Raw genomic sequence first — 20,503 nt, 5'->3', positions numbered from 1 at the left:
TACTAGAAAAACTTACGCACGACACGATTAACGTCTGATTTCGTGACACGAAAGTTCTTATCCTACATAGACTCTTCAACCATTTTTTTTGGTTCTTTTTCTTTTAAAAATTATTTTGGGAGAACATGAATCAAATTGTGGTGTTGGATTCACATACAGAATTTCAGAACAAGAAGTCAAGAAACTTTGTATATTGATTGATTGTGAAACTATGTTACAGAAAAGTTTAAAGACTCCCATTAAAAACACAAACCACATTTTCCCTCTTAAAGAAACAAACCACATTTTCCCTCTGAAAGAAAAAAAACAAGTTAAAAAATTAAACTTATTGATTAGTTATTAAATTTCCCTTAAACTCACAAGTTTGGAAAGACCTCTCACTTACAAGTGAAGATGAATACGACTAGACTGCAATACTAAATGACTAATTGTTGATCATTTTTAAACTACTCATTTCGCCAATGCCTTGGGGCAACATCTTAATGCTAAAGCAATAATATATCTTTTCTAACGAGAGAGGATCTTTGCCGGATCCTCTTTGTGAGGATCCCAGAGATTCACCAATCATATTCGTTCATCGTATATCGTGCGGTCAGTTTTTGTCACGTACTATTCATATTCAATTTTAAATAAAAAATTTTACAATGGTTTCTAACCGCACGATGTACAATGTACATATATGATTGGAGGATTCTCCAGATCCTCACAAAGAGGATCCTCCTGGTTTTCTAACAAATATGATTAGGCCGGCGTTTTTTAATTTTATTGCGAGTGGATTTATGGGCATGAATAAATATTGCGAAGGTGCTACTTTTTGATTTTTTTGATTTGTTTATTTTTTTAGTTTCATGAATATGCACAAAACTTATAATAGAAGATGAAAAAGTATTATAATTATATACATAAAAAATAAACTTATTCATCAACATGAAAGTTTTTGTGCATATGCTATGAAAATATAAGAAATTGTATTTTGATCTGCTCACACAAGCTTCGTCATTTTCAAACTTAAGTTTCATTTTCAATTTTGTTTTCCGTATTGAAAAAGTAACAAGAATGAGAGGTGTGAAACTTTTTATCGTTCTAACGTCGAGCTATATTTCCCCAAGACCTTTGCTACAGTATCATCACTAAATGGGTTACTTCAACGTCGTGGCACCTATTAACACTACTCACGTGAAGGGTTATTTCTTTGTTTTGTTGAATCATTAATAACTTGATTAGTTTTAGATAATAGTAAATAGACATAATGCTCGTAAGGAGCTGTTGATCCTAAAACTACCAAGCCTACGTGGCGCGCAGGCCGAATAACTAATAAGCTAACTACGTCATTCGATTATGTGCGGGTCGTGCCAACTTGACAACCAAGCTCGGCCGGGAAGTAAAATGTGTTGATGTGGCGTTAAGCTTGCTGTTGACTTCACGATCTTGCGATTGCGGCCGACGAAGGAACACGTCTCAGCCTTCAGGTTTTAGAGACTGAAGACAAGGCTGCTAATCTTGCAAAGTTCACGAATCATCAACACCGTGTTCGATTACGGTGATTATATTCGTAAGAGTATAAGCACATTGAACTGGTACCAGACTATATGAACACAAATACTCGAAAGAGATGTATGTCTTGATGGTAAATGTGGTTCAGCCATCAGAATGCTGAACTCTAAAACTTACTTGTGAGTATCCAATCATAAAACAACTCGATGTTCGATATGCTGAGCTTAGTAACCTATAACACCTCACTTCGCCGAGAAGGCTGATGAGATGGTCTTTACCAACAAGGACTCGAAAATCCTTGTCGACTAAGACTTGGATAAATAACCAGTCGGTCTCGAAGCAGTGCTGTTTATCCAAACTGAAGGTGCTCCTTGATCGGTTGATTCTACGGCTCCAGTGCTGTTTATCCAAACTGAAGATATCGCCGATTGCCTTCACAGTGATATTTATCCAAACTGAAGATGTGTTGGCGAAAGAAAGGGGAAGATGATAAAATCTCCAAGGTTGTTGAGAAGCTTTGCAGAGGGCAATTTGTGTGTTGAATCGGAGGGGCCTTGAATTATGCACTCTTCTCTATTTATAGTAGCAAACCTTTTTCATGCCCGAGCTAGAATTGTACTTGGATTAGAACTCCTCAACCTAATCTGATTAGGTCTTGGCCAATCCCAACTCCAATAGGACTTTGAACCAAGCTCTTTAACAAACTAAATTCATCTCATAAGTCTTAGCATCCTTAGCCTTAAGACTCATTTGTATGCTAGATTTTGACTATCTCGCTCTTATCTAAACCAATCCCCCTCGTAATAAGATTCCACCAATCCTGACTGGATGGCTCATGATAACTAGACGGCCCATGACAAAAATTCTAGAAGATTACTGGGCCCAGAGCGGCTCTAAGCTCGGCCCAAACATTATCTCCTTGCTTCTAAGGTCTTCGACCAACAATCTCTAGCCAAGCCTCGACCTTGAAGAAGTGATTTTTCTGTCGAAGAAACCTCAACATATTCCTTTTGAAAATCCAAAGAACACTACAAACCTCGAACACTCCAATCATTCAGACGCATTTACGAAGTATGGTCTTCCACCCATAATTTCCTTGACAATGCTGCGCCGCTTGACATGTGGCAACTCCTACGTTCTCCCACTTCAGTCTTATTCATGCATAACTCGACATGTGGCATCTTCTCCTTACGAATGTCCATCTCCAATCATGCGTGCCCCTACGTTCGAGGCATTCAAACACCGAAACGTTTCTTCGTCATAAATTTCGCTGTTACACACAATCGTGTAACTTAAATCCCCGTGCTTTTCAGCCTCTTCACCTGGATTTTCAAATATCTAATGATTACAAAACTCTTCAGTTGATTTTACCCTTTATTCCTTAAAATTAAATTGTTGATCTTCTTTCCAAACGCCTATAAATACTCACCCCAAATTCACTTGACCTTTTACGTTTTCAAATCTCCAAAATTTCTTGCCATTTGCTCTCAACCCAGAAAAGAAACCAAATCTTGAAACCCGAAAAACCTTTAAGTCTTCATCAATAGCTACCAACACCTTTATCACCAAGCTCGCCGAGGAATGCGACAAGTGCTGATACTTCATTGATTGGAATACCATCAAAACCTTCCGATTTGATGGTGATTCGAGTGCTTCCCACCAAATCCTCGGCCCACTTTTCAATGATGACGTCCTAGAAGTCATCACTGAAATGCTGAAGGCCCATTGTCTGAAACCCTTGCTTTAAGGGTACGACTGGTCGAAATGGGAATCGACTAAACCCCAAAAAGCCTGGCCCTCGACCTTTGCAACTGAGGCTGCTTAGGTCATTTGAATGGAACAACACTTTGGTGGCGAGTGGAAGACTCTAGGCATCTTTAATGCCATTAAGCTCTCGACCTTTGAAATCACCATGGATCGAAAGCTCCTGATAGTCGCCCTGAGCTTTTGGTGTTCGGCTACCAACACCATGATCATTCCTCTCGTCCCATTGGTTCACTCGTGCTGGACATCACGACCATACTTGGCACCTTTCCCTCTGGTCTCCCAATCGACGATACTATTTCTCGGTACGAATTCGACTTAGACCTGAAGGTAGTTTTCAACGAGCGGGTTGTCGAAGTTTTGTTAAAGAAGAATCAAGAGCTGTCGAAAGAAGACGTGCAAAAATTGCACAAAAATTTCTTCAACTACAGCACTCTTATCACCCACTTTGCCGGCTTAGAGGGAGAAACTTTTAAGAAATAAGAGCATAAGGTCGTTTTATTCTACTGGTACAATAAGTTCATCTTTTGTACCAAGTCAAACAAGTGCTTGGCCAAAAACATGCCAGTGGCCAAAGCTTTAGCTAGTGGCCATGTCATGGCCCTTAGCATGGCCATCCTTGCCAACATCGACCAGTGTTTAACCGAGGCTTCTGTTGGAAAAATTGACTCGCACCAGAACGACCTACTGGGTCTTCCAACTTTGGTTGCATGTCTATTTTTTCAACACTGAGGCCAGAAATCCTAAGCTTCAATTCTTCCAAAGCGATGAGTCTCTAATTGGCCTTATGCCGCTTTCATGCTCACTCGGTCGAAGGAATCTTCAAGTATTTCATCGGCCTCGAAAATCTGCCAAACGACGAATTTCTGGTCTACCGCCGCCAGAAATACCCATCTTTAATCACACTCTTAACTTCAGCTTGGGAGGAAGTAGAAGAGGCTGACCTTCGACGGTCTTGGAGGTCATTCACCTTAGTTCGCGACCTTCCTTTTGGTTGCGACGCTCAGCGGGCTAGCTGGGAAGTTTATCACCCTAACTTTCTAGCTCGTCAACTAGGCTTCCTCCAAGGTCGTCTTGTGCCACTCCTCACTTTTCGATCTCTCTTGAGTTGGTAACGCATCTCTGGCTCCTCGAAAAGGGAGTGCAAAGAAGCTGAGAATAAAATCCAATAGGGAAGTACTAAATTCCGCCTTCGGTCCAACACTCCAAAAACCCACTATACCAGCACCTTGGCCGATTGGTGAGATGTTTACATCTCTTCATTTCTCTGTTATTTCTCCTCAACTTTGTCTATTTCAACTTCGTTTTGACTTAAGCTTAGTTTTTCCAGGTGGTCGGTTAATAAAACGGGCTGATGTGGTCTCAATGGTCGTGGCTAAGAAGAAACTCGCCCTTCCTCTCAAGAAGGCTGCGACTGTCGTATCTCCCTCGACCGAAGCAACTCGAGCAGTGGCCCCTGCTACGCCAACTGGACCGAGCAAACAACCTCGCCCGGAGGTCGAGAAGACTGGTAACATTGTCTGACTTGAAAAATGCATCAAGAAAAAGGCAAGGGAGGAAGAATGGGAAATTCATGTCATCTCTAATCAAACCACGGGAACAATAACTCCTAGTGCCCCTATCCATTCTCATGTTGTCTAGGTTTTGGCAATGGTACTGTGAGACCTGACGGTCCCAACCACAGGCCAGACGACCGCGGTCCAACCTACCACGCAAGCCATTGTCGTGATCAAACTGGTCATCACCCCGATTGTTAAGGAACTTGCAACTCTGGCACCGACCGTTGCTCATGCTAATGTCGGCCCAACGATTGCTACTTTGGAGAAGACAACTCCTACAGCCAAGAAGGACCTTCCCCCTAATCCAAAGAAACCTCCAATGATCATCCTAGAAGAAAAGGTATAACAATTTCCTTTAGTGTTCTATCATTTTAACAGAAGAACGAGAGCAAGGCACCCTTGCTGGTGAGACACATTGGACTGGCCGAACTACCAACTACCAATCCTCAGCCGACGGTTGAGGCGGCTAGCCAAGTCGACCCTCATTCGATCGAAGTAGGTCTTGGGCCTGAAGTGGCGCATTTAGTCGAGTCGGAGGCTACAGTAAAGACGTTGGTTCATCCTTAGGACCAAAATCTTAGCATTCCTCCTCACGAGGTCACTTCGAATTTTGTAAAGCTTAATCATTTTCTTTTATTAATTTACAACCTTAGAATTCTAAACCAAGAAAAACATTAAATGCCAGCCCAATCGCTTATTTCATAAAAAATTCTATGTGCCAAAGAGCCTTATTTATATTTCCTGGCCACCTTAGTTGCCATCAAATGTAGATAACCTTCATCAGTTGCACAAATTAAAAGGTTGTCTTAAACACTAGGCTCGGCCATTAAGCTCTCTGGGTTCGAGCAACGAACCAGCAGACATAGCCGAAGTCTCATCTCAGCAGGACTAGCACCACTTCATTTTCAGCCATCCCTTTTGAATTCTCATTTTCCTAACAATTCCTCTTTGTGCAGCCTTCAAGGGAACTCGAGCTCGACTCTTTCATCTCTAAGACTTCTGGGATGCTTAGGCCTTCAACAACTGTGGTTGAGCCTTCTGCAACTGCGATCGAGTCTGGCACTTTCGCCAAGCTGCAAAAGCTTATGTCTCTTTCGGCCTCGCAAATCCTCCAACGCAAAGGCCTTGACTCTATAGGAGAATGTCTGAATGACCTTGCAACCGACAACCTTCTGAGCATCTAGAGTGTTATTCACCTGTCCAATGTCCTAGAGCGAACTCAATAATACTTCACTATTTTTAGAGGGTTTTTTAGGCGGATGATGACCTCAATGCTGCAATGGTCGCTCATAAAGTTATCCGACTAGAGCTCGAGGCAATAAAGGCAAAGAATGAACGACTGGCAGACCTTGACTGTCAAATCGCTGAACTTCAACATAAAGGTTGGTCGTTGCTTCGGAGCTTGAAAAGGATTTCAAGTCGAATAAACCTCTACTGGCGGAATACATAGCTGGCGCGAAGCAGATACAGCAACTACAACTTAATAAAAGAACAAGGCAGGTCGAAGTCACGATGGGCGAAGTAAGGTGGTTAAAACTGAAGGCCGCTCTTGAAGTTTTTCTTCATTCAACCTCTTAGGATTTTGTTTGTAGTTCTAGGCCGTTTGGCTTTTTTGTAATGTTTCTTGTACCTCTTTTGAGAATTAATGAAAAAAAAAAATTCTTGCATCGAATAATACTTCTTTAAAAATTTCCCATTCATTGGTAATTTATAGACTAAGCTAGTTCGATCCTTAAGGTGGTATGCCCCATTGCCTAGAACTTTGTGGACGGCAAATGGTCATTCCCTATTCGACGATCATTTCCCAAATTTAGGGTCTTTGATCCTAACTCGTCGATCATAAGCTCATTTGACAATCTTTTTCTATGCCACTAGTAAGTTATAAACATCAAGCCAAGCTTCATCCAAGTCTTCCAACTCTTGCCTTATGGCCTGATTGTACTCAGCATTGAATAAACTGCTTTGTTCGATAACTCGTAACGAGTTTATGCTTAGCTCAACCGGCAGCATCGTGTCGTGTCCATAAGTCAACGCATATGGGGTCGTCCCTATTGCTGATCGGAGTGAAGTTCGATATGCCCATAATGCCTCGTTTAACTTCAAATGCCACATATCAGGCTTTTCTTTTATCATTTTCTCAATAATATTGATTAAAACTTTATTACTTGCTTAGACCTGTTCGTTTGCTTGTGGGTAATACAGCGTAGACTAATCGAGTCGAATTTTCAAACTCGTTGCGTATTCTTTAAACCGGTCAGATGTAAAAAACGTGTCGTTGTCCGTGATGATCATTTCCGACATGCTGAATCTAGTCACCATGTTTTCTTCTACAAAGTTGCAGACCTCTTTAGAAGTTAACTCGCGTATGACTTCGCTTCGACTTATTTGGTGAAGTACTCCATTGCAACGAGTATTCATGCATGCTTTGCTGATCCGGAAGATGGCATAATTTTGCCGATCACATCCATGGCCCACCCTTTGAACGACCATGGTTTGGTGACCGAATGAAGTAATTTGGCCGGGACTCTCTATACAAGCCTATGGATTTGACATTATACATATCCTCGCATATATTCAATGCAATCTTTCAACATACTAGGCTAAAAATAGCCGTGTCGGCGAATCAACCATAGTGTTTTGCGTCCGAATTGATGAACCCCATATACTCATTCGTGTACCTCTGCAATAGCTTGGGTGGCCTTTTGTGGATCGAGACACAATAACAACAGATCGTCTTCACCTTTTCGGTATAACTCATTCTTATGTAATTTGTGGCATGTACCCTTGTCTTGCGGTCATGGTTGCCATTAGGATTATCAAGATAGTGCATAATTGATCTTCTCTAGTCATCTCTCAACCGCACAAACATCTATAGGATCCTCTCATTCCAACAACGAAGCTAGGGACATAACTCGTGTATGGATTACATGGTCATGTTGGAGAACTTGTTGATTAACTAAGGCCGGGTGTGGACGTCGCACTATTGGTATGACCCGACCTAGCTCGCCCCCCATGAGTCGTGCTTTGGAGGATATTTAAGCCAATTCGTCTGCATCAGTATTTCAAACCTATGAGATGTGCTTGAATGTAATGCCTTCAAACGATTCGGCTAACTAGTTGGCAACCATGTGATAGGGCACCAGAGTACAACTCATGCAAACAAAAGTCGCATTGAGTTGGTTAATCACCAGTACTGAATCGCCAAGGATAAGCATGCGAGCTACCCTCAAGTTGTGAAGGACATTAAGGCCGATAATAAAGGCTTCATATTCGGCCTGATTATTTGTGCAATCAAAATCAAGCTTAAAAGAAAAATACCATCGGTAATGATCAGGGGACTGGAGGACGATTCCAACGCCGATCGAGCTCGAGGTATTAGAGCCGTCAAAATACATCGTCCAATAACTATCATGTGTTTCCATTATGCTAATTTCGATGTCATTGCCCCCAAAACCATATGGAGAATGGTGTTGAGCCAAGAAGACAACCAATGGATTCCTCAGCCATCGAGATATACAGCTTTAGCGGTTTACTGCGTCGAGGTGGCACAATGACAAGTGGAGTAGTGAGAGAGATCTTGATTTGCGTGAAAGCATCTTGATGTTCCTCGTGCCATTCGAACTTGTCAAAATCCTTAAGTTTCAAGAGCGTGGAGAAAGCTTTCATCTTCCTTGCCGAATTGGAAATGAAATGGTGGAGGAAATTGATTTTACCGAGTAACGATTGTAATTGTTTCTTGGTCATCGGGTGTGGAACATCAATGATTGCTCGAGCTTTATTTGCATCCACTTTGATGCCACGATGATGTACAAGGAACCCTAAGAAGTTGCCTGTCGATACACCAAATGTGCACTTGGCGAGGTTCATTTTGAGGTTATGTTGGCCCATTCGAAGGAAAGTTTGTCAAAGATCTTCTAAATATGATCGGCGGTGATTCGATTTGACCATAACATCATCAATACATACTTCAACAATTATGCCAATCAGGTCATAAAAATGGTATTCATAGCGCGTTAATATGTGGTACTAGCGTTCTTAAGGTCGAAAGGCATGACGACCCATTCGTAGGTCCAGAACGCCTCGGGGCAACAAAAAGCAGTTTTGTGGACATCGGCCTCAGCAATGAAAATCTGGTTGTAACTAGCATGGCCATCCATGAATGACAACATCTCGTGGTTTGCTGTTGCGTTGATTAACAAGTCTAAAAATTCAATTTCCAAAATCAATGCAAATACGTAGAACACCATTTTTTTTAAAACTAGGATGACGTTCGCTAACCATTCGACGTATCAAGCTGTCTGAATAAATCCAGCTTTAAAAAGTCAAACGAGTTCATCTTTTATGCCGAGTTGAACTTCAGTCGAGAATCGTCGAGAGGCTTGGCGAAAAAGTTTACAACCAGCCTTGATGCGTAATTCGTGTTTGACGAGTGTTCGATCTAAACTAAACATCTCATGGTAACTCTAAGCAAAACAATCTTTAAATTCTTCGAGTAATTTACAAAGCTTGGTTTTCATAGGTTGGGGCAGCAAAGCACTAATAAATAAAGGCCAAAGATAATCGGCCGTTCCGGCATTTATTTCTTCTAATGGATCTTTGACTTGGGGCCGACTATCTTTGACCTCGGCTGGGGCGGCTTGGACTTTGTCAAGTGACAAGATTGGACCATTGTCTCATTCGGCGAGAAACTCTACTAAGTTTACGCCAGAATTCGGTTGCTTAGAAATAATATACCAATAGGCCAACAGTCATTCCATGGTAGATGAAATCGTGGCCCGACGTCTATCCTATTTGGTATCAGACATCAAGATTGGCGATTAGGTCAGCCAACCCGAGTCTCGTCGAATCCTAGTGAACAGTCTCGACGCCAACCTCAATGGCTTTCTGAATTGAGATCCGAGTCGGCCGTCCTTCATCGTTAAAACCTTGTAGGGTGATGTCGCTGACGTGATCATCATAATAGCAAACCTGAATCATATTAGTTTCGAACGGCTGATTGTCAGCCGGATGAACTACGGCCAACTTGCCGTCCTAGAAGATGAAGACTTAACACAAAGACGATGGGATATAACCAGTTTGGTAGATCCAATCTTGACCAAGCAAAGCATTATACTCGGTCTTCGAATCTACTATAAAGAACGAAATCATGTGATTTCGACCTGTGATTGTCACCTCTAAGGGAATCACTCCCTTGGTCTAAGATTTGTCGCTGAAAAAGTTACTCATGGTTACCCCCGATGGAATGAGTTCATTATTGGAGCGACGTAATGCTTTCATGATAGAAATGAGCATGATGTTGACTGTTGCTTCACAATCGATGAAAATTTTGGAAACCGGGTATCCTTCAATATGAGCCATAACATACAACGACTTTAAATGACAAAGATTAACAGATGAAGATCGGGGAAATAGTTCAACAAGGGTTGTTCTAATTGTTTTTTTTTTGCTTTCTTGTTCGATCTCTTTGGCGGCCACAAAATCGACTTGTGTGGCTTCCTCGGTAACCACGTCACCGTCCAGGAAATTTGGCTGAGATGTGGTTGGCTGGAACTCGGCAGGTAAGGCATAGACCAAGTTGATTTCCATGTTATCTAGAACTGAAGGGCCCATCAGGTCGTGGTCCTCGGCTTCTAGATTTTCTGGTGAGGTATCTTGTTCATGGGCATCACTTGTTTGGCTATCTTCGACTGTAGTGACTATATGGTCATGTGGCATGTCTGTTTGAGCTATTTCATTCTGAGTTTCAACCTTTGGCTCGCTCAGCGTTGGAACTTGGTCTTGTAAAGCCTTAGAGTCCATTCCTGATACACGATGCGGACGTCTCTCGTGTCCAAGTAAATGTCTAATTGTGCCATGCGTTCCTTTTCATCGATCATAAGATCGAAGGGGGCAATGGCTGAAAAAACTTCAAAATGATAGCGCAAATATTGGAGGTCCTCAAAAGAGAAGGGAAGGTCGGCTGCGTCGATACCAGTATATGGGTTTACCTTAAAGACGAGAACCCGAGCCTCGCGTATATGTTGGAACTTAGCCTTTATCCCTGGATCCGTGGTCTTTTGAATGATCTGTTCGGCGTTGGGGCAAATTAGAGCTAGATCAACAGCCTCTTGACATGCCTTTGGTAGGCCGTATAAGTCATTCGTTGAATGCTTCTTGTGAAACTCTCACATTTATTCTAAAGCCTTACCGAGAAATGGTGGGTGGAGATTCCGTCTAACTTTTATCACGGTTCTTGTGTAAGTAGCGGAGGGAGTTTGCTTTCGGTTTCCTTCCGGAAGTGATCAAGGTGAGCTTTTATTTCCCCAGGCCAAAAAATGAGCTCGCTTATTAGATTATTCAATTGTGGTTTCGAAATCACGATCAATTACCTTCTTTCCTTGAAGTAACTCAGTCATGATTGCCGAAGGTTGTCGGTTATCTTCGCTACTGACCGTCTCTTTTGGCTGCCATTTGGTGGGCGAGGTATCTTAAGCTTCTTGTCAGCGAGCCATACAATTCATTCTCTAGCGTTGACATTTTTGTGATTTGGACAACGTAGTATATACACCGGTAGGGAATTTATAGGTATACCAGCGCTGGTCACGTGGCTTAGGTAGTCTGAAGGTGAGTTGGTAAATGGGTGAACTTGAATTTTTAGTGTTATGCGCATAATAATCTTCATTGTAAAATGGCGCGTCAAAATCAAGGTGCCGTCTAGCCAAAGAGGGCCTATTTTCTTCTACTTGAGGGCTGAGCCTATCGAAAACTTTCTGAAATTGGCCTGCACCGAACACCTTTTTGGGATGTTGCCGCAGGTATGGGCACCCGTTGCTATATTTCAACCCAAAGTGACTTTTCCTTCAGCTCAATAGAGGTGACGTTTGCTTTACATTGACTACATAAAACCATCGGCTCGTCACTTTCCTATGTGCTAGAGTCCGACATTGACTCAACAATAGCTGGTCCTGCTAAATCTTTGGATGGCTCGTTTGAAAATAAATCAATTTTCAATCGCGACCAAAAGTTCTACTTAGGGACGAATTGCATTGGAATGAACTCGGCTTTTCCTTTTCCTTTATCCCTAGGTAGATGAACATCCACCATGCTTACAGTCGTTGTAGGGAAAGGATCGGCATCAACAACCATTTGTTTCTTAGGAAACTTGAGCTTACCATTGTTGATCCAGCTCTGAATGGCATCGCAAAATACGACACAATTATTTGTTGTATGGTTGTTCGAGTTGTGGTATTTGCAATATATATTTCCTTTTAAATCTTCAACCTTGAGAATATTATGCCCTGGCCGAAGCTTGACAATTTTCGCGAGCAATAGCTGGTTGAAGATGGCATCGGCCTTGGTGATGTCAAAAGTATAGACTTTCGATGTTTTGGCAGAAACTTCCTCAGAGGCCAAGCGGGTTTTGGCATCCTTGGAGTTACCATGAGCCAATGCTTTGCATATGTATAGTTTGTCGATCACTATCTCGGCTGCGTCTGTATATGCATATTAGGATTCTTCGCCTTCAGCAGATGCATAACTGACTGTAGGGTTTTTGTAGATTGTTCCTCGGGATGGGGACTTCGAGATCTTTTCTTCTCGGAGTAAATAATCATATTGCTCAACATGTTTGGCCAAAGAAGATATTGTCACGTCTATCCCTAGTCAATATAATTTCTTATGAAATTTCTCAATTAGTTCCTTCCAGCTTTGGATGAAGTTGGGTGGGAGGTTAATATACCATGCGAATCTCGAGTCAATCAACGAGAAATTGAACAGTTGTAGCTTATGGAAATCACTGTTAACGTCCTTACATTGATTAGTGAATCGAGCCACGTGTTCTAACGATAACAAGGATGACTTTTCAACGAAAAGGCTGAAGTCCGGAATTTTGAATCCCTTGGGTATTCGAACTTTTCTACAAAGGCTAGATATGGGTGAATGAAGAATGAATTTTGAAAACTTCGGCCTTTTTTTTAAGGCCGAATCAATCATTCTCTGGACCTTGACCATATTAATAGACGCTATTTCTGGTCATTGGTCAAATCCGTCCGATCTACTGCTTGATCCATCTTTTTTTCTAAATCGATCATTTTGAGCTGAGCAGATCCTGTCTCGACCAGTATCGTTGGCAGGGGATTGTTCTTAAATGAAGGTTGCCTTGAACGATCGGCGGGTCCTCCTACGTGGGCTATATTAACCAATACTTTGAGCAACATGTTGTGTATAACGTTATTATCACGTATCTCTTCGAGTATGCTTTTTACCTCTCGGTTGAACATTTGCTCAAACTGTCGGGATTGTTCTTCAAGTCGTCGTCGAAAAAATGATCTAGTTGATGGATCAGAAGCCTCACCACCGTCTTCATCGTAATCCTCCATTAATCTTTCAACAAAAATGCCTTTTGTCATTTTAGCAGGGATTTCTGTATCACGAGTTTGACCGCCGAGATTAACTTCATTTTCTCGGTGTGTTGCACTTGTGGCTTCAGGTGTCACAGTAGTAGAAGTATTATGTGCCTGTGGCAAGCCATCTTGTCCTGGGTTTTGGACTAGAAGATCAGTCGTTGACTTTCCCATGAATGTTTTCTTTTTTACTGACCATGTCTCAATGGTCATGACCTTCGTAGCTTTAGCATTGGGTCCTACTGGGTATGCCATAATGTTGACCTTAAAAACTACCGAGCCCACGTTGCGCACAGGTCGAGTAACTTATAAGCTAACTACGTCATTTGATTATGTGTGGTGTGCCAACTCGATGGCCGAGCTCGGCCGGGGAGTAAAATGTGTTGATGTGGCGTTAAACGCGTTGTTGACTTCTTGATCTTGCAACTGTGGTCGAGGAAGGAACACGTATCGGCATTCGAGTTCTAGATCCTGAAAACAAGGCTTCTAGTCTTGCGAAGTTCACGATCGTCAGCCCCGGGTTCGGTTACGGTGATTATATTCGTAAGAGTATGAGCATGCTGAACTGGTACTAGACTATATGGACACAAATACTGGAAATAGATGTATGTCATGATGGTAAATGTGGTTTGGCTGTCAAAATGCCGAATTCTAAAACTTATTTGCGAGTATCTAATCATAAAATAACTTGGTGTTCGATATGCCGAGCCTAATAACCTGTAACACCTTACTTCGCCGAGAAGACTAATGAGATAACATCTACCAACAAGGACTCGAAAATCCTTGTCGACCAAGACTTGGATAAATAACCAGTTAATCTTGAAGCAGTACTGCTTATCCAAACTGAAAGTGCTCATTGATCGGCTGATTCTACAGCTCCAGTGCTGTTTATCCAAACTGAAGATGCTGAAGATTTGTTAGCAAAAGAAAGGGGAAGAGGATAAAATCTCAAAGGTTGTTGAGAAGCTTTACGCAGGACAATTTGTGTGTTGAATTGGAGGGGCCTTGAATTATGCACTCCATTCTCTATTTATAGTAGCGAACCCACTTCATGACCGAGCTAGAATTATACTTGGATTAGAACTCCTCAACCTAATTTGATTAGGTCTCGGCTAATCCTAACTCCAATAGGACTTTGAACCAAGCTCTTTAACAAACCAGATTCATCTCCTAAGTCTCAGCATCTTTAGCCTTAAGACTCATTTTTGCACTAGGTTTCAACTATCCTGTTCTTATCTAAACCAATCCCCCTAGGAATAGGATTCGGCTGATCCTGATTGGAAGGCCCATGTTGATTGGACGACCCATGACAAAAATTCTAGAAGATTACTGGGCCGAAAGCGGCTCTAAGGATAAGAGACATGGGCTAAAGAGAGGGCCAAAACATGATCCATTGTTTATAATCCTACATAATCTCAAATGTTATCAATTCCGGTACGTAGTCCAAATGTCACAATGCAAGCAAAAGTTCCTAAGTTCATGGAAATACAGGACAACATATAAGTTATCATGCTTGCATATCCACCATTTGAGTCTCTAACAATTATTCCAATATTACATATTCAATTTGACCTATAGACGAATATGCAAGCATACATTTCATGCTTGTTTGAGTAACAGCAATAAGATTCCCCGATATCATGCTAAGGATAGCTAAAGAAGATGTCATTCTTTTGATGAGAAATAAAAAAAGAATATAAAAAATTCGAGTGGTTGAAGTTGAAGCAGCTATTTTTGATAGATCTCATTTATGTATATCAAAAGTTCATTGAAAAATCCAACTATTTCGCGTGTTTCACAAGTTCACAAAAATTGACAAAGCTAATAATTTCATGTGGGAGACTTTGGTATAATCTCATCATGTCTTCATGGAATATGCACTTAGTTTCAGTGTTGATTAATAAATTTTGTATGTTTTGTAAGTATAAATTTATTTCCTCAAAAAAGTATAATTTTATTTCCTAAAAATAGTATAATTTTTTATGAGTTTTAAATTTAAATTGTACACTATATTTTTCATGCAATCAAGTATATAGTTTCTGAAGGGGGGGGGGGAAAAACTGTTACTAGCATTAAAAGAAATTCACTTTACCCTCATTTTGACCTTTCTTTTTATTTCATTAGAGAGTAGTGTAAAATGATTTTTTTTGTTTTAGTTTAAATTTTGTTGCGAGTGAATTCATAGGCTTTGTGTAAGTTAGAGATTTCATTGTGAAGATGCCACTATATGGTTTCCTTTTGGTATACTAGAAGATGTGAAAATATGCTTATATACATATAAAATTTTTAACAACTTTAAAAAAATTTGTGCACATGCCATGAAAAACATAAGGAAATTATATGCTTCTCTTCTTTACATGAGATGTCATGTTCAATGCACTTATAAATTGATCTCATTTACATGTACCGTACGTCTTTTAATAAATTGATCCCATTTGCATAAATTATAGGTTAATGAAAGATGATAGAACTGGAAATTTCTTGAGAGGAGACCATAGTAAAATTTCATTATATTTTCATATAGTATGCACAAATTGGGTGTTAGGAGAAAGTATATTTGTTATAGCTAATATAATTACGCCTATATTTACCATGCAATGTTTTTTTATTTTATTTTGAGTGAATTCATAGGCTTAATGCAAGTTTATCTATTTATTTATTTTTGAGAAAATAGTGCTTAGATGCTGATTTTTTTATTTAGTTTCAGTTTTGTAGAATATCCACAAAACTTGTACTAGAAGATGAGAAAATTAGACTTACATACATAAAAATAATTAAAAAATTAATAAAAAGTTAGGTATTTTAGAATACCTCATATTTAGACATGGAAAAATCTCTCGTAGGGGTCTTTAATCTAAACCCTAAACCCTTTCGATCATTAGTTTGTCTCCCAGTTTCGATCCCAAGACCTATCGCATTTGAACCTTGCTCCAATATAGATGGCTTGTCCAAAGGAAATCCTAATCTTGCTGCATGTGGAGGAGTTTTCAGGGATTGCCATGGTCAGTTTCTTGGTGGTTTTTGCCAATGGATTGATCATCGCAACTTCTTTTTTAGTAGAATTATCAACAATTATTTTTGGTGTTGAGTTTGCATATTAGTTGGGTTGGCATTGCCTTTGGTTGGAAAGTGACTCTTCTAGTGTTATTTCTACTTTCCAATCAACTGATTTTATCCTCCTTGGCCTCTTCGTACACAATGGTCCATTTGTCTGGACCGCATTCGAAATATGACCTTCTACACTTCTCACATATATCGTGAAGCAAATGTTGTTGTGGATAAAATTTGTTAACATGTGCTTGTCTTCTCCAACTTTGGTGTGGCATGACTCCCCTCCGCCGTCGGCTCGTGCTGCTTTATTTTCAGACTATGTAAGCTTGCATGGCTTCCTTTTCTCAAACTAATGTTCATCTTGCCATACATGTATGTCTTCATTTCTTATTTTTTCCTAACATTGTGGTGGTCTTGTTTGACTTGTTTTGCATGTTTTAGACCTTTTAGGTTTGACTTTAGACAAGTTAGGTCTTATGTCACCCCTCTTTTCCTCGTATCATTTTTGTTTTTGTTTCTAGAGAGGTAAGGTTTATGTCTCCCTTCTTATTCATGTTCTTTTTCTCCTTTTCTTGGTATTATGAGGGGTAAGGTTTATGTCCCCCCTGACTAGGTGTAACTTTTTTTTCATTGTCTATAAAATATCCCTCGTACCATCGAGGTTTTCTAAAAAATAAAATAAAATAAAATAAATAAATAAATAAACTTATTTTCAGCTATGAAAACACAAGAAAATTGTATTCTGGCCTACTCATGTGAGCTTTATTATTTTCAATAAACTTACAAATAGTTCATTTACGCGTATCAAAATTTCAATAAAGAATTCATCCCCTTTAACGTGTATCACAAGTTTAGGTGTACCCATAGTATAATCTTTACGTTTTCACAGAATATGCACAAAATTTCAATACTGATTAATAAACTTTTTATGTCCTTGTATAATTTTCTTTCCTTAAAAATAATACTTTTCTTTATGAGTTTTAATTTTAAAGTATAGTATAACTTTATTGTTCTTCAAATCAAATATATAGTTTCTAAAAAATTGAGCCACTTTGCCCGCCCTCCTTTTAATCTTGTTTATTTTATTAGGGAGCATAGCATAATATACTTATAGGATGTTAAAGTGATTAAATTTTTAAATCAAGTTTGCAAACTAAATGATGTGTCAACGATAAAAAGTAAGCACGTTAATCAACAGTTAAATAATAATCCAATCATCAACGTCTACATAATTTGGTTTACAAAATTTAGTGTAGAAATTTGATCCCCCGAACATTACCCACACATACAAGATGCTACTTTTTTATTTCCATTTTTTTGTTTACTAGAAGATGACAAAATATACTATCAACATAGGGAAATTATATGCTTCCCTACTCACATAGGCTACAAAATATACTATCAACATAGGGAAATTATATGCTTCCCTACTCACAAAGGCTGTCATCTTTTCTAATGTAGAATTATTTGTTTTAAACAATTTTATATAACAATACTTAAAGAACTCAACTAGAAAAATAATAAAATAAAAAAAAATAAAAACCCCTCATCTACCTAAATGTCATGCTCTTATTGATTTTTAGTTGTGAAATTTCTTGTGCCCTCCTCCAAATGATGTTTTAAGTTTCCTAGTTCCATATCCGGAAGATCCAATACTTGTTGGATTTTTCTATATCTAAGAACTATGGTAGCAAAGAGTTCGACCAAAAAAAACCAAAAAACAAAAAACAACTACGGTTGCACAGAGTCTAACCTGAATTTGATGCCTTTGCGGAGGGGCTTAAACATTACATTCTTGGTGGTCAGCTCCTTGAGGACGTCACACAGCACATTGAATACTGTTCCGACACCAGCCCCTCTGAAAGGGTCATCTGCTCCTCCACCCATTCCTTGATTCTTAACAACAAAACCCAACACTAAAATCAGAAAAACTCAAAAGAAGTCTCAAACTAAAATTTATTACAACAGAAAAAAAAAATAAAAAAAAACTACGAAAATTGGCCGAAATGATCATTTTTCACCCAATTGCCACAATGAATTGATCAATTTTTCAGTATGTCATGACTATTAGATTTTGATCAATTCAGCAACTGGATTGATTTCGGACCATTTTGCCACTTTCCGAAAACAACAACAGATTAGAAACAGCGGAAACTTTGAAAAAGTGAGACACTCTAGAATTTGCAACTCAAGAAATACGAAGTTCAATTTTCTCTTACGTTGTTGGTGGTCATGCAAAACAGGATAAACAAAAATATATTTTCTTCACCAAACTATCTGGGTTTTAGCATAGAAATACTTACAATTGAAGCTCGATAGAAATTTCGGAGTTGGAGCGCGTTGACTTTAACGATAGCTGATTGAGTGTGGTGGAAGACTTGGAAATTAACCAGGAAACTGCATCACCATTTCTGGGTAGTTTCATGGTGACACCCACCAATTAACTGCAGGTAGAGGCTGACCACAATTAAAAATATTGTTCCTTATCCCATTAAATTGTGAAGGTTCAGTTTCGAAAGAGACAAAAGCAAAGGCACAAAAGTTTTGAACCAATGAGCATTAAATGATTAATAAATCATTCCTTTTAACAACGGTCGAGCACTATTAATCATAATTTTACAATGAGAAATGCTAAAGAGATTCTTCTCAAAATGTAATTCTCTATGAATCTTCTGGTACTTTATATATTTTACATAATGTTATGTATTATTGGCACGAAAATGCCAAAAACATAAGTTGATAGAGAATCTATTGAGAGTCTCAATTTTGAAAGAATTTTTCTAGTATTCGTCTTTTACAATTTTAACCTTGTAATATCTAGGACATAACAATAACAAGGGCATATAAATTGGCATTTATTGTATGTCCGCATTATACAGTAAACCTTAACTTAGAATGTTTCAATATATATTCATCTATACCAAAGTAAGCAACAAAAGAAAACTTGTAGATACATACGTATTAGGCGTAGTAAATACACATTTTTTTGTACAATCCAAGAAATTATAACACACATTATTTATTTGTGTAAAACAATAACATGACAATTATACAGGAAAAAATAAATAACACATAATTTCTAATGACTCAAGAGAGTTTGATATAACTAGTATTACAAATTGATGTGATAAAACTTAGAAATTAGACAGAGCCAAGAACGAAATCAAACAAGAAAAATTCAACAAGATGATGAAAATTAAAGACAACAATGCAACACAAATAAAAAAAAAACGTTCCTCCAACATTTGGTTAGTGATATGTTGGGAGGGGGTAGCGGGCATTTTTAGGCCCCACAATCCTCTATATAGTGTATTACTTTTTTAATAGGATGTAAAACTTCACCAAAAAATAGTTGAAATCATAGAGAGCATACCTTTGACTTCTTGGTCTTGACAAAACCTTTTAGGTAGGGTGGTTTTACCACATCCTCCAGCAACAGTCAACACAAGCATGGACCGACTGTAACCGACCGCGGTTCAGGCACCACAGGCGAACACCTAACCTTTTCAGGCTGATTATTTTTCATCACAAATTCTCTTGTATTCGAGAGACCTCGATATTCCTCAAAGGAACCAACTTCTCCCTCGCATCCCTCATACCCAGCAGTTTAAGCACATCAACACTCTCCGAAGAGATTTGTCCAGTTGACGAAGCTTGTTGGCGTACTTGTATTTTCTCCACAGGCCAACTTTGCTGCACTTCTGAACAATATTTGCTCCCTCCTCCATCTGTATTGCAAAATTTTGCAGTCCCTCTTTCGTATTATACTTTTCCATGTTTTTGATGAGTGGTTGTAGAGAGTCCAGTGTGGATTGATGTCTCGGTGGGAGGTGTGGGAACATTTTTTCTCCTCGTGCGCTGATTTTTGCAGCATCAAACGGCATTTGAATGGCGTTCTGAGAGCACCCATTCCGACTGAAGCCAGAGACATATTTAGCAAAACAAAGAGACTCAAAACTTGACTCAATTAGGTAATCTGTTCTTGGCTGAAGAAAGAAGAAGAGAAATTCGAATGGGTATACGGAGAGTGTAAAATAATCTAGTTTGATGAGAAACTCAGAATGTTATGTGAGCTGTTTGTCGGTTTCAGCTTAACGAACGAGCAAGGAATTTCACCCAAAAGAAAACGAAAGAGCTGGGAAAGACATTTGACGCGCTCTTAGGAGGCGAGAAGAGACACAGAAATTTCTAACACATATGATTTGGTATTGCACTGCTTTTAAAAAATGTTGTGCTGTATCATAAATATTTTAA

At 39.3% G+C, this 20,503-nt stretch overlaps 1 long non-coding RNA gene across 1 annotated transcript; it reads right to left on the bottom strand.

Annotated features, from left to right (window-relative positions):
* Positions 1–1,164: 1,164 nt before the first annotated feature.
* LOC137732592 (uncharacterized) lies at positions 1,165–20,394 on the bottom strand. Its single transcript, XR_011068355.1, has 3 exons — positions 19,623–20,394; positions 18,553–18,706; positions 1,165–18,145 (listed from the first exon to the last, which is right to left on the bottom strand). It is a non-coding gene; the product is annotated as an uncharacterized lncRNA (long non-coding RNA).
* Between the last annotated feature and the right edge of the window lie 109 nt (positions 20,395–20,503).

The sequence above is a fragment of the Pyrus communis genome, chromosome 1 (genome assembly GCF_963583255.1).
Source record: "Pyrus communis chromosome 1, drPyrComm1.1, whole genome shotgun sequence".
Classification (NCBI taxonomy): domain Eukaryota; kingdom Viridiplantae; phylum Streptophyta; class Magnoliopsida; order Rosales; family Rosaceae; genus Pyrus; species Pyrus communis.
This window is presented reverse-complemented; position numbering and strand designations above follow the sequence as displayed.